Source organism: Mytilus californianus, unplaced genomic scaffold (assembly GCF_021869535.1).
Source record: "Mytilus californianus isolate M0D057914Y unplaced genomic scaffold, xbMytCali1.0.p SCAF_4, whole genome shotgun sequence".
Taxonomy (NCBI): Eukaryota; Metazoa; Mollusca; class Bivalvia; order Mytilida; family Mytilidae; genus Mytilus; species Mytilus californianus.
In genome coordinates this window covers 34,308,026-34,321,033 of record NW_026262690.1, presented here as the reverse complement: position 1 = coordinate 34,321,033, position 13,008 = coordinate 34,308,026, and the positions used below count along the sequence as shown (strand labels likewise).

General features: G+C 32.3%; 1 long non-coding RNA gene across 1 annotated transcript; it reads right to left on the bottom strand.

The window, feature by feature from the left end:
- Positions 1-9,492: 9,492 nt before the first annotated feature.
- Positions 9,493-12,381, bottom strand: LOC127737959 (uncharacterized). The gene is made up of 2 exons (XR_007999892.1): positions 12,301-12,381; positions 9,493-10,189 (listed from the first exon to the last, which is right to left on the bottom strand). It is a non-coding gene; the product is annotated as an uncharacterized LOC127737959 (long non-coding RNA).
- Between the last annotated feature and the right edge of the window lie 627 nt (positions 12,382-13,008).

Genomic DNA, 13,008 nt, shown 5'->3' with positions numbered 1-13,008 from the left:
CAAAGATTTTTTATTATGGCAGTCCATGACCATGATGACATTCTTCTTCTTTCATTTTGTTGCAAATCAGGCAAGACATAATATCGTTTAATACAAGTTCAATTCATATTAACCTTTTAAACTACTTACAACAGGTACCATCGACTTCAATTGTATGGAGATGCCGTATGTACTTCGTAGCTTATCTTTTGAAAATGTGGTAGATACTATACCTAGTAACACGCGTCTATCAAGATAAATGGCGAATAACAAAACACAATATTCGGTACCGTAAGTTTAAAAAAGAAAGTAGAACATGACGAGTCGAACATACAATATTGTATGAATAAAAGGAGAAAAGTGACTGTGCTCCAGTACCACTTTAGATCACAAGGTCACGATTAAAAATTGCCTCGGGTCACCAGGTCACTTTTAAGCAGACTATTCAGTTCTAAACTGATTTGATTCTCGGTTTAAACATTTTAAAGGTCACATGTACTTTCAAAAGAGACGTCAGGTCGCAACGTGGTCAACCCCCCCCCCCCCCCCTCCCCCCATTTGACGTCCCAGGTCGGACTTGACAATGTTGTAGCCACATATAGGGTGAATGCATCCAACTTGAACATTTGGATCCTACTACCTAAAGTTATGTATGGCAAAGTTTCCATACCATTTACATATTTTGGCTATGGTTATTTCACTTGGGATACGTACATGTAAATGTTTCATTCATGAATAAAATACCTTTCTTGGCACAAACTCATAAACAATAAATGATAAAAACCTTGCAGATTATTGCATATACAATGATATTAACAGACGTGATCGAATGAAAAGTTATACACACTAATATATCATAACATTATTAATGATAACAATGTGTGGGACTATAAAGCATAGAAAAATACAAAGCGCAATAGAGCTGGTATGTAATGCGTTCTTTCTAGTGCGGCAATCAGTGAAGTTAATCCCAGTGTGTAATGTGTGTTCGAATAAACCGTTAATCACACGTTCTCTTTGGATTAAACGAAATCTTTTGTATACATATAAAAAAAAAGCAGAGACAGTTTAAGGAAAGGGGGGGGGGGGCATAATTGTCCAAAAAGATAAACATACCACCAATGTTGTTTTTTTGACGATTTTTAAGCAAACGATTAGATGATATCAATCAAAAGGGCCCTCTAAACCCACACTGATCTTCGGCTATGTCAGGAAGATTTTCTATAGGTGGTTCCTCAAAATACAGATTTTGTTTCGTTTCGTTGTGTTTCGTTTCTCAATTTACATGTTTCGTTTCGTTTCGTCGTGTTTCGTTTCGTTTCGCTGTGTTTTGTTTCGTTTCGCCATGTTTCGTTTCGTTTCGCTCTGTTTCGTTTCTGTTCCGTTTCTCACTTTACCGGGACCCTGTCGAGCACACCGATAACTAAAGCATTATTAATAAATTAGGTACCAGGTCACTCAGTATATTGTCGAATAAATATTTTGGTATCTGTTACTAATTAATGATTACATATACTACATATGTTTAATTCAAGGTACATACAAGCCAAAAGATAAACTATGCAATCCTTTGAAAAAAAGTACTTTTTTCAATGTTTTTCTTTCGAAAATAAGTTTCTGTTTTTACACACAATTATGAGCAAATATAGATATATTCTTCTGAACTGATTAGTTTTAATATACACCATACGGAGTTTTTTGTTTTTTGTTTGTTTGCTTGTTTTCTTCTTTTTTTTCTCTCTCTCTCTCTGATAAAAAATTTCCATGTCTTATTGACATGAAAGCATTTGCTGAAAGTTTTAAACTTGTATATACCTTACCTTATGTTTTTGTTGCTTTTATTTCATTCTGAATGTATCCCAAACAGTCCACGTCACAAAACATGTTTTATCGGTTTTATGTTTGATATAAATTTCCAAAAGGTCAAGAGAAAACAAGATTGCTGCTGTCAATTTATCTACTTGTATGAAGAAATAACATAATGGGATGTGAACTAATTAATTGTGCATGTGGCGAGCAGCAATCGGTACATTTTATACTAAGACTTCTAAAAGTAAACAAAGTTACCTTATCAACTTGAAAGATGACTACGACAGTTATACAGATATTAATTTATTCATGTATTGCTTTACACTTATATACTGACGGTAATCTTAGCACTGCTTCAAAGTTCATACCCGAAGTATAAACTGCTTTTGTATTGATTGTTATCTACTTTTTGCTGATTGAATGCAACTCGGACTTCTTAAACTCAGGTCCAGTCAGAGAAAACGAGTCGATTACGCTTTTAATCCCAAACCACAATGATAATACATGTATAAATAAAAATAGTATTTCGATCGCCAACATTAATATTCGTAGTATACGAACCAAAATAGAATTCTAAGAAAACTTTTCAGAAGATTTTGATATTGTCACATTTACGAATCGCATTTAGATGACTCTGTAGAAAGTAAAAATATTGAATTGACAACATTTTCCTCGCCATTAAGGAAGGATCGGTCTAACTTCGGAGGGGGGCTCTTGGTTTATTAAAAAACTGATACAATATGCACAAAAAAAAATGAACTTGAAAATAACATCGACGCATTATGGGCCGAAATTAGTTGTAAAAGTAAAACGTTTCTTTTGTGTTGCACACATAGACCCGAATGGAGAAGAATTGAGTATTGGGATCGTCTGAATAATGCTATTTCATTAGCATATGAAATAAATGAAAACGTTGTAATTTGTGGTGATTTGAACTGTGACCTATTGAATAATAACAACAATAGGTTAGTTCAAATTATGAACTTATTAAGAGTGCATTTCTTTCTAACACAAACGATGCAAACGACTAAGCGCGCACATGTTTTGATCATTTGTTTCTAACATACGTTTGCAAAGTTTACATAAACTTTGATAAACTATGCACTCGCTAAAAGTGCGTCTACAGTTTGTCGTTCATCATTTGTTAGCACGAACGCTACATTTGTTTCTAACTTCAACCTTGAATTTATGTAAAATTATAAGAAAACATTGGAACAATCTGCAAAAAGACAAACAATGCAGTGAAATCTTCGTCTTAGTGCCTATCATATCGTATAAACTGTAACAAAAATATAAAAGAATAACTTGCTAAATCAAGGCAATAGTTGGGAGACTTTTGAAAAGGGACCAATGCTTTAACAGTCTAAGCAAAAAATCCCGAAACACTGTTAGTAATAATCTTAATTATAGGCAACAAACTTTCATACATATGAAATAGAAAAAACGGTGTTAAGTCTTAAGATTTATTACTATGTTGGTTGAAGGAACTGCATTTAATTATAGCCGCGTAATAAGTCTGTTTACCAACAACATGTGCATGCATTATTGGAAGTTCAAAACAGGGTCAGTAAACACTGATCAAACGATGTATTTGTTTCTACTTTTGTAGCGTTTAGCAAACGATAACAAACGCCACACAACGTTTACAAAATTTAGGTTAGAAAGAAATGCACTCTTAATCTTACAAATGTCATTGAAAAGCCGACGCGTAGTAACAACCAAAGAAATTCGTTACTTGATCCCATTTTAATAAGCGATACCATGACAAATATTTTTTCAGATGTTAAATAAGTACCTAGAAATATAAGTGATCACGATATAGCTGTTGCATTTTTGGAATGGTCCACCCCAAAAGATAACACTTATAAGCGTGAAATATGGCTTTATAATAATAATAATGATTTATTTTATTATAGTGTCACATATTTGATCAGACATATATATATATATATATATATATACAATTACATAAACAACACAGAATTAAAATGACCAAATATCCAGCCTTATGTAGACTTATGAGACACTTATGTACAAACATTTCTAAAATCTAGATGTTAAAAGACTTAATTAAACAAGTCATTTTTAGTCTATAGTCTATATGTGTAAAATTCAAATTCTAAAAATCCAAAAAAGATTTAAAGCTTTTACTTAACATCACATTGAGCTTTAAAAAATAAGAAATAAAAATAGAAATAGAAATTATCACAGTTAAACTTAAAAAAAAAGTTTTCCAAAATGACTAAATTATTTAAGTTAAAATCACTGTTTATAATTATAAATAGATAAACATTAAGTAGTATTGCTTGATAAATTCTCATGTGCTAAATAGTTTTCGCCTCTGAAAAGATTTATAAATTGCATATGACAAAGAAGTTTGTATATATTCACAAGACATTATTTCGATAAATTTACTTTCCATATCAAGAGTATCAAAACCATCAATTAAAGTTCTAGCTTTTGCAAACAATTCACACCTAATATCGTCATATAATGGGCAAAACAACAAAAAATGTTTTTCACTTTCAACATCGTTCCTATTACATAGTCGGCATAGTCTTTCATCTACTGGTGTTCGCGGCCGGGCCTATCGTCCTGTCTCGATCGCCAACGGCAGAGACCCGCTACGGAACAGGGCAACAGTTCGACGCACATTTTTGGGGAGTTGTAGCTTAAGATAGCGCTCAGTTTTAACGTCTGTTTTGTATAAACGGTATGTCCTTAATTTATTTCCGTTTACATTGTTCGAATCGTCAAACAACTCTTGTTTAAATTCATCGTTATCAACAACATCAAAGCGTTCCTTTATTGTTCGTATAACAGTTTTTGTAGAAATTAATGTATCGTTAACAATATCAGTGACATCAATGGTTTCCACAAAACTGTTCACCTTAACGTACCAGCCTTTACGTCGATTTTTAGTCCACTCGGTAATCTTGCGAGTTAAACGCGTATCATCAGATCGCAATATCAGACTTAATAATCGTATACATGCAGTTCTTTGTTTCGTAAAACACGAGGTCCAACCCATATCTCCTCGAATCGCAGTATTTGTGGTGTATCTTCCAACAGACATAAAACAATTTAGCTGCTTTGTTCTGAATAGAGTTTATTACTGAATACACCTTTGTGCCCCATATTCCCGAACTATAAAATAACACTGGTTCAACCATAGTAGAATACAACTTGGAATATACAGACTGTGTCATCACTGCCTGCGCTTATAAATTTGCCATACAAGGACCGCCCTGCTCGCTGATTTTGATAGTTCGCGTACGGCTTTGTCGAACGTTAAATGTTCATCTAACCACATGCCTAAATATTTATATGATGTAGCATAGGTAATGTTTTGTCTGGAACAAGTAAAGTAAAAATTACTATGATCGATAGATGGATTTCGAAAATGCACTACGTTACTCTTGGACGGATTAACATCAAGCTTCCACTGACTACACCAATCTGAGACAACATCCAACATTCTTTGCAGACTAACTTCATCGGGTGCAATAAGCGCTATATCATCGGCGTAAAGAAGAATACTTAAGAGATCATCTCCTATTCGAATGCCGCACTGTAGATTGTTAATGCGCTCGGCCAAGTCATTGATATAGATCGCAAACATTGCCGGTGATAACAAACATCCTTGTTTCACACCACAGTCCACTTCAAACCATGGAGTGTATCTATCATTCACGCGGACTGTACATTTGACATTCTCGTAAAGTGACTGTATGGCGGACAGGAATTTTCCTTGAATACACACAATATAATAAAATGGACATTGATTCTTTAAAGCGGGATTTACAAGCAATTACGTAGGAAAATTTATTGATTGGTTGTAATGACGTTAACAAAATGTGTATAATTTTTACAGATAATCTATTAAAGATTGCGCGGGCTAACACTCCTACCAAAAACATTACTGTTCGAACAAATGATAGACCATGGTTTACAAATGAAATTAGAAAACATATCAGATTAAGAAACTTATTAAGAAAGAAAGCTCTTAAAACAAAGAGAGACATCGATATCTTAAAACTGAGAAATCAACGTAATAGAGTCAATAATATGAAGAAATTTGCTACGGAGCAATTTGAAAATAATTTAAACGATATAATCATCGAAAACTCTGCAAATCTAAAAATGTACTGGAAATTTATGAGAATGCTCATAAAAAATAATAATGGGTCAATTGACAAACCGCCTCTGAAAAAATATAATCAAAAGGTGTTATTGATGAAATAACAATATGACGACCTTGATAAAATAACTATAATTTTTGTTCTGTTTCTCACCTAAACGATGAGCATGCACAACTCCCAGACTTCCCAACAAAAACATATCAAAAAACTTAATAATATTGAAATAAACGAAAACGAAATTATAGATATCCTGAAAATCTTAAATCCGAAGAAAGCGACTGGACCTGATTTGATTAGTCACAAGCTACTGATCAGCTGCAAAGAAGAAATAGCAGTGCCTTTATGTATCATTTTTAATTTCTCATTACATACATGTACTTATCCCACTCAATGGAAACTGGCTAATGTTATTCCATTCTTTAAAAATGTAGATCCTTCAATTCCCTCTAACTATCGTCCGATTTCACTTATCAGTTGTGTAGGTAAAGTCATAACCGGGCTTATAACTTTATGGTTGAACATGGCCTTTTTCACCTTTACCAGTCTGGATTTTTATCAAAACATTCAACTTCACACCAACTCTTGGAAATTTATAATTCGATTTTAAATGCACTTAAAAATAAGGAAGATACATGCTTTGTTTTTGCCGATTTCTCGAAAGCATTTGATAAAGTATGACAAAAGGGTTTGCAACTCAAATTAAAGCCTATGTAATATCTGGTAATTTATTAAAATGGTTTTCCAGCTATTTAGAAAACGGAGAGCAGAAGGTTGTCAATAAAAACAGTGCGTCTTCTGTGGGTAAAGTGTCTGCAGGGGTTCCCCAAGGTTCAGTTTTAGGGCTCCTTTTATTTTTGATATATATAAATGATATCAGCGAAAATTTAACGTCGCTCTGTAGATTATTTGCGGATTATATCTCCGTTGGTATTCTAGTAGAAATCCATTCTTAATATAAGAACATATTTCAAATGATTTAACTCAACTTAATTACTGATCAAAAACCTGGTTAATGTCTTTTAATCCAAAAAAGACAGAAATTATATATTTCACAAACAGGCAACGACCAGATGACCTTTCATTTTGATTAGACAATCAAGAAATTCCGATAGTACCCAATCACAAACACTTGGGTATAACTTTAGGTGAAGGTTGTAAATGGAACGATCATGTTTTAAAATTTAAAAAAAAAAATATCAAAACATCTAGGCGTACTCAGAAAATTAAAATATAAGCTCACTCGTTCAAATCTAGAAAAAACTTTATTTAATTTATATAAGACCATTATTTGAGTATGGTTGCAAAGTATGGGATAATTGTGGTATTGCTAATACTGAACTGTTGAAAAAACTTTAGCGTGAAGCTCCAAGAATTGTTATAGGCCTACCTTATTATTGCAACAGTGAAATTTTATATTCTAAAACGGGTTGGGAACCTTTGTCTGATAGAAGAAGCCGAAGAAAACTTCAGTTATTTTACAATATTTATAATGGACAAGCTCCTAATTATTTACAAACACGAATACCACCTCCTGTATAAATTATTTCTGGGTATGATCTTCCTAACAACACTGACCTCATAATACCATTTTGTAGATTAGAACTTACAAAAAAATCACATTTTCCAATACTATAAGGTAATGGAATGAAATCTATAACATAATTAGAAATGTAGATTCCATCTCCAAATTTAAGTATTCCCTACGAAAGAAATCACATCAATCCAAAGCCCCCAAAACACTATTATGTTGGAGAACGTAAGGCAAACATTATATTAAAACAAGACTTGGACATTCATGCTCAACTCTAAATTATGACCTTTTTAGATTCAATATTATAAATTACCAAAGATGTCGGTGCGGCAGTCTGACTGAAGACAGATTTATTTTTTTCTTCAAATGTCCGCTTTATGCACAAATCGGAATTCACCTTTTAGACAAAATACTTTTTGTCCCGTCTTTAGATCTTAGTACTTTGCTAAATGGAAACGAAAATTTAACTTTTAGTCAAAATACATCCTTAATTAAAGAAGTCTTGCATTTTAATCGGAAAAGTGAACGTTTTGACCTTTAGAAACTTTTTTGAACTGATATAGTTTAGAATGTCGATGAATAAGCTTTTTGGCGTAGGACTGATGTTTATTTATTTGTGAAATTGTGAACTTTCTTTTTTTTTCTATAACTATTGTACAAATCTATAATTATATAATGTTGTTGTTGCATGTCTTTATATTTATATATTATAACTTATTATATTTAGCCAATAGGAGAGAACTATCTTCTATCTTAGTTGTGATAACTTGTGTCTGATCCTTTTTGTTATATGTAATAACAAATAAAATATGTTTAAATGAAGAAAAAAATGCAAATGAACTCATTCAATTTTAATTTCATTCAATAGCGAAATTTTATATTTTGAAACGCACCTAACTACTGAAGAATGTTGTGAACAAACACGGCGGACGAATGTTTCAATTAGAGACAATTGACATGAATTTAACAGAGATGACGACCGAAGAGTGTTGTCAACAGAGACGATGGAATAACGTTGTCAAAATAAGAGACAATGAAGTGTTCAACAGAGACGGCAGAGGAGTGGTCAACAGGAAGGACAGACAAATGTTTTAAATTGAGACGACGGATGAGTGGTCAACAGAAGCGACGTAAAAATGTTGTAAACAGAGATGGCAGGAGAGTTGTCAACAGAGACGACAGGATAGTGGTCAACAGGAAGGACAGAAGAATGTTGTAAACATAGACGACGGATAAGTGGTCAACAAAGGCGACGTTAGAATGTTGTAAACAGAGACGACGGGAAATGGTCAACAAATATGACAGGATAGTAGTAAACAGTGACTTTTATATTTACATTAAAAGTAATGAAGTCAAAACAATCTAATTTATAAATTATTATCTGGCAGTTATTTGACAACTTTTCATTTGTCATGTATAACTTTTTGAACAATTATCCAGGATTAAACGTTGGTAGATAGGTAGCTTACTACAGATGTAGTGTGCTTTTTTTTTGCAACAATGACATTGAATAATATCCTTGAGGAGAAGTTATCAATAACGTCACAATGTGAGAGGCCACGAAACGTCCTTCCCTTTGCCTATATCACCCTGATAAGATGTTCCGTAACTGTTGTATCACGGCTGGGATTATCAGCGACGTCACAATGTCTGGGGAGAAGTTATCAGCGAAGTGACAATGTGTGAGGAGACAATATCAAGCTTGCTTTCAATCTTAAAACTATCTAAGGGAGGGGAAAGACCAGTAATAGAACGATAAACAGATTATCGGGTTTTCTACATATAGATATCGTAAATATCAGCCGCTCGACATACTAGTAATGTGAAGCTTTTTTGCTCGTTCGTTGCGCTAACTCACCAAAAAGGTTCACATTGTGGCGCGCGGCTGATATTTTACGATATCAATGTATAGAAAACCTGATAATCTATACTTATCGTGCTTACTTTCGTCAAACGTAAAACGTTCCATGCATACATGTATATAACAAATCATATTTCATGCAATACTCGTCGTAAAGAATTAAAGAAAACTTTTTGTTTTTACATATAATTTATATATTTTTGTATATGTTGCAATTTTACATACAAATGAAAATCGTTGAGTCTACAGATATATTGATAAGAAATGCAGAAAATTCTATGGGTTAAAACAAATCACAAAAATGGCATTTCTACAAATACTGAGGAAATACAAGGATCAACCGAGCATTCAGAAACTGTCTAGAAGATCGATACTAGAAATATATATAGTAAATGCTGAAGTCATTATTCAACTGTATGATCCCGTATACTATATATAAATATATAGTCGTTATTCAATCGTATCTTTTCGTCTTTTTAAAGGAAGAATGTTCCTCTTCATATGAACAAGAATGATTCCATGCGGATTCAAATGGACATCAGAGATGGGAAACGTCATGGCGTTCAAATTCCTCTCTAAAATTTAATTCCTGGACTATACAGACATTTTATGTCGCCGTCGTAGTTTCCGTTATTTACAGTAACCTGCTGTTTATTCTGTTCTATATTGTTATTTGAAGGCTTTTGTAGCTTGTTGTCAGAAGAAACATGAAAATAGGCGTATTCTGCAAAGTTGAAGACGTGCTGTTTAGGTTTCTCTTCCGTTTTTCTGTTGAAGGATCCGTTCACTGGCATGAAGGACAATTGACGCTGTGTCTGACCTTGAATTGTCCTCTGGAGAATTTTCATTAAACACATGATTTTCTCTCTGAAAAGAAAGATATAAACCTCCTTGAAAAGTAACGTTTAACAAAGAATTACTTCATTCAGGAACGATAGGGTTTTTAATGCATAATAGACATGAAATCCAATGAACCAATTCAGAATGTGGAAGTCACCAGCAATTTGCGATGTGATATCATTAGTTATTGACAAGGTCATACTGTTTAATTCTTTTTTTACAGCAAAACATGAGTAAGTTAAACGTTTGTCTTGCAGGATTAAACATCTTACTCTTTTATTTATGCTAACCTTGTGATAAGTAAATCAATTTTAATCATATTCGGATGAAATTTATCTACCTAAACCTGATTATAATATGAAAAGTTCTATATTGGAAACTTTGTCAATTTGTCAAATTCACATAAACTACACGACATCGTCACGGAAAAATTGCTATGTGTGATTACAAATACAGATGTCTTTATGTTAATTGTGTCGTTGGGTTGTTGTCTCGTTGATGTATAACTCACACCTCCTTTCATTCATAAATCACATAGCCTTCATGATTCTCTATATAAACATGCATATGTGTGGAAATATTTCTTTACCTTGATGGACACTTACATGTATATATACTTTTCATAAACTTGCTTACCTTTTATAAAGTGACAGTATCGCTTGAGTTAAAAAAAAACAATTGCATTTTTTCAGCAATATCCTGGTAAAAGCTCCCTCTATCGGCATTGAAAGTTTTACAATACACGAAATAATGATAGTCATCGCCGATATCATTTGTGTCGCAAACGTGAAAAAATCTATCGTCCCCATCTCCCCGTCCCAAATGACTTAAAATTAAATAATAATAAATAAAATTTGACACTGGGAAATTATCAATACCAAGCCTAATAGGACACTTAAAAAACTACATATAGATCTACGCTTAAAACCTGGGAATAGTATACGTCAATATATAAATAACACATAGCTTAGAGGGTGATAGAGCAGATTGTTACCCCGAGAAAACATTGTCAACTGAGGCGAAGCACATGAAGTATAATAATATTTAATGATCAAGTGTGCGCTTTATTAAATACGACTCTTCCTATGGCAAATACTCTATTACCCTTCACGGAGACTCTTGATTAAGTGTGCGCTTTATTAAATACGGATGGTTGTTATGTACAAGACGTCATAGTTTATTACTATGAATTTGAAATTTAATCGACAGTAATAACAGAACATTCAGTATAATAAATTAAATAACACATATCTGAGAGGGCGATAGAGCAGATTGTTACCCCTCGAAAAGACATTGTCAACCTTGGCTTCGCCTCAGTTGACAATGTTTTCTCGGGGTAACAATCTGCTCTATCACCCTCTCAGCTATGTGTTATTTATATAATGTCTCAGTTAAAACGTACAATTTTAAGACAAGCAATAGAACTTTCAAAATAGTTTGAACTGCACTTAGATTCAAAATGTTTTCAACTGCACACTGATACTACACGACAATTTGTTTTCAAACAGCATCTGCATGAATCGACGTATCTCTGCGATATATTCAAAGACAAAACATATATGAATTAAAAAATATCGGTAAAAATCTTTAAGAAAAGTAGTTAAATTTTTTTGTTTCACACTTGTCAGCAAACTTGATGTTTTAAATATTTAACAGTCCGTAGTTATCTATAACATTGTTAATATATGTTAACTGTTTACAATTTACTTTCGAAAAACATAGTTATTTATAAGTAATATTCATAAAGAAATTTAGCTATTTTGTTCTCTGTCGTTAGTTTAGTTTAAACATATTTTATTTGCTAAATTAAAGCAAAATGGATGTAAATCATACTTATGAAGTCTTCTCCATAATTCAATATGAATCAATGTATACATATAATTATATAATGAGCTCTCTGCCGTTTACAATTCTGTCCCCAGAAATTTATCATCCGAACTTTTTTCAATTACGACTATGTCAACTTTACGATAGCTATTTATTTACGTCTCACCTTTTACAAGCAATTTACAAAACAGCAACAGTGTATAAAACGTATGAAATACAATATGTCACAGTCATTTAAATTAAATAACGAGAGTAGATTATTTACATATAAAAAAACTTAAAAAATAAAGAGAGAAAATTAATCTACATACTTTTGCATGAAGAGAATTTCAACAGCCTTTAGCATACAAATGTTAGAATAAAAATATACGCATTGAAAATTGGTTATTTTAAAATACCTCAATGGAAATTTCCATGTGACAAAATGAAAATACTCAGTGACAACCAATAATGGGAAGTACTGTATTGCGAAAGTCGATATTTTATTTTGGTCTAATGACGAAGGTTTAATTTTTTTCTTTACTTTCTTTTTGCAGGGTTATCTGATGACAACACTGATAACGCACTTTATATTGAATCAGAGACATATAATACAATTATATGTCTCTGATTGAATATATATTTAAGATATTTTTAATGATTTAACTTTTTTAAATATCTTTTTCAAAATGTGTAAATAAACTAGTTCTTTTTTTTAAATTCGTGTACGTACCTATTTTAAGAATGGGTTTAATAATTTTTTTTATTTTTTGTTTATTTTTTTTTTTTTTAATGTGAAATGTGTGCTGTAGTATTGATGGTGAGAGGTTAATAAAATTTTATTGTATTGTATTGGAAAGAAAAAAGTATATATATACCTGAAACAAAACTATTATATTATATTAAGAAACAACAAATATATATAAAAACAACGTTTGCATTAGTGTTATTCATTTTCATAATTTAAGAAGGGACGTCAACTCAAGATAAAAGCGGAACAACATCAGGGGTTGGTGTCAATTTGTACCGAGTAACGGATA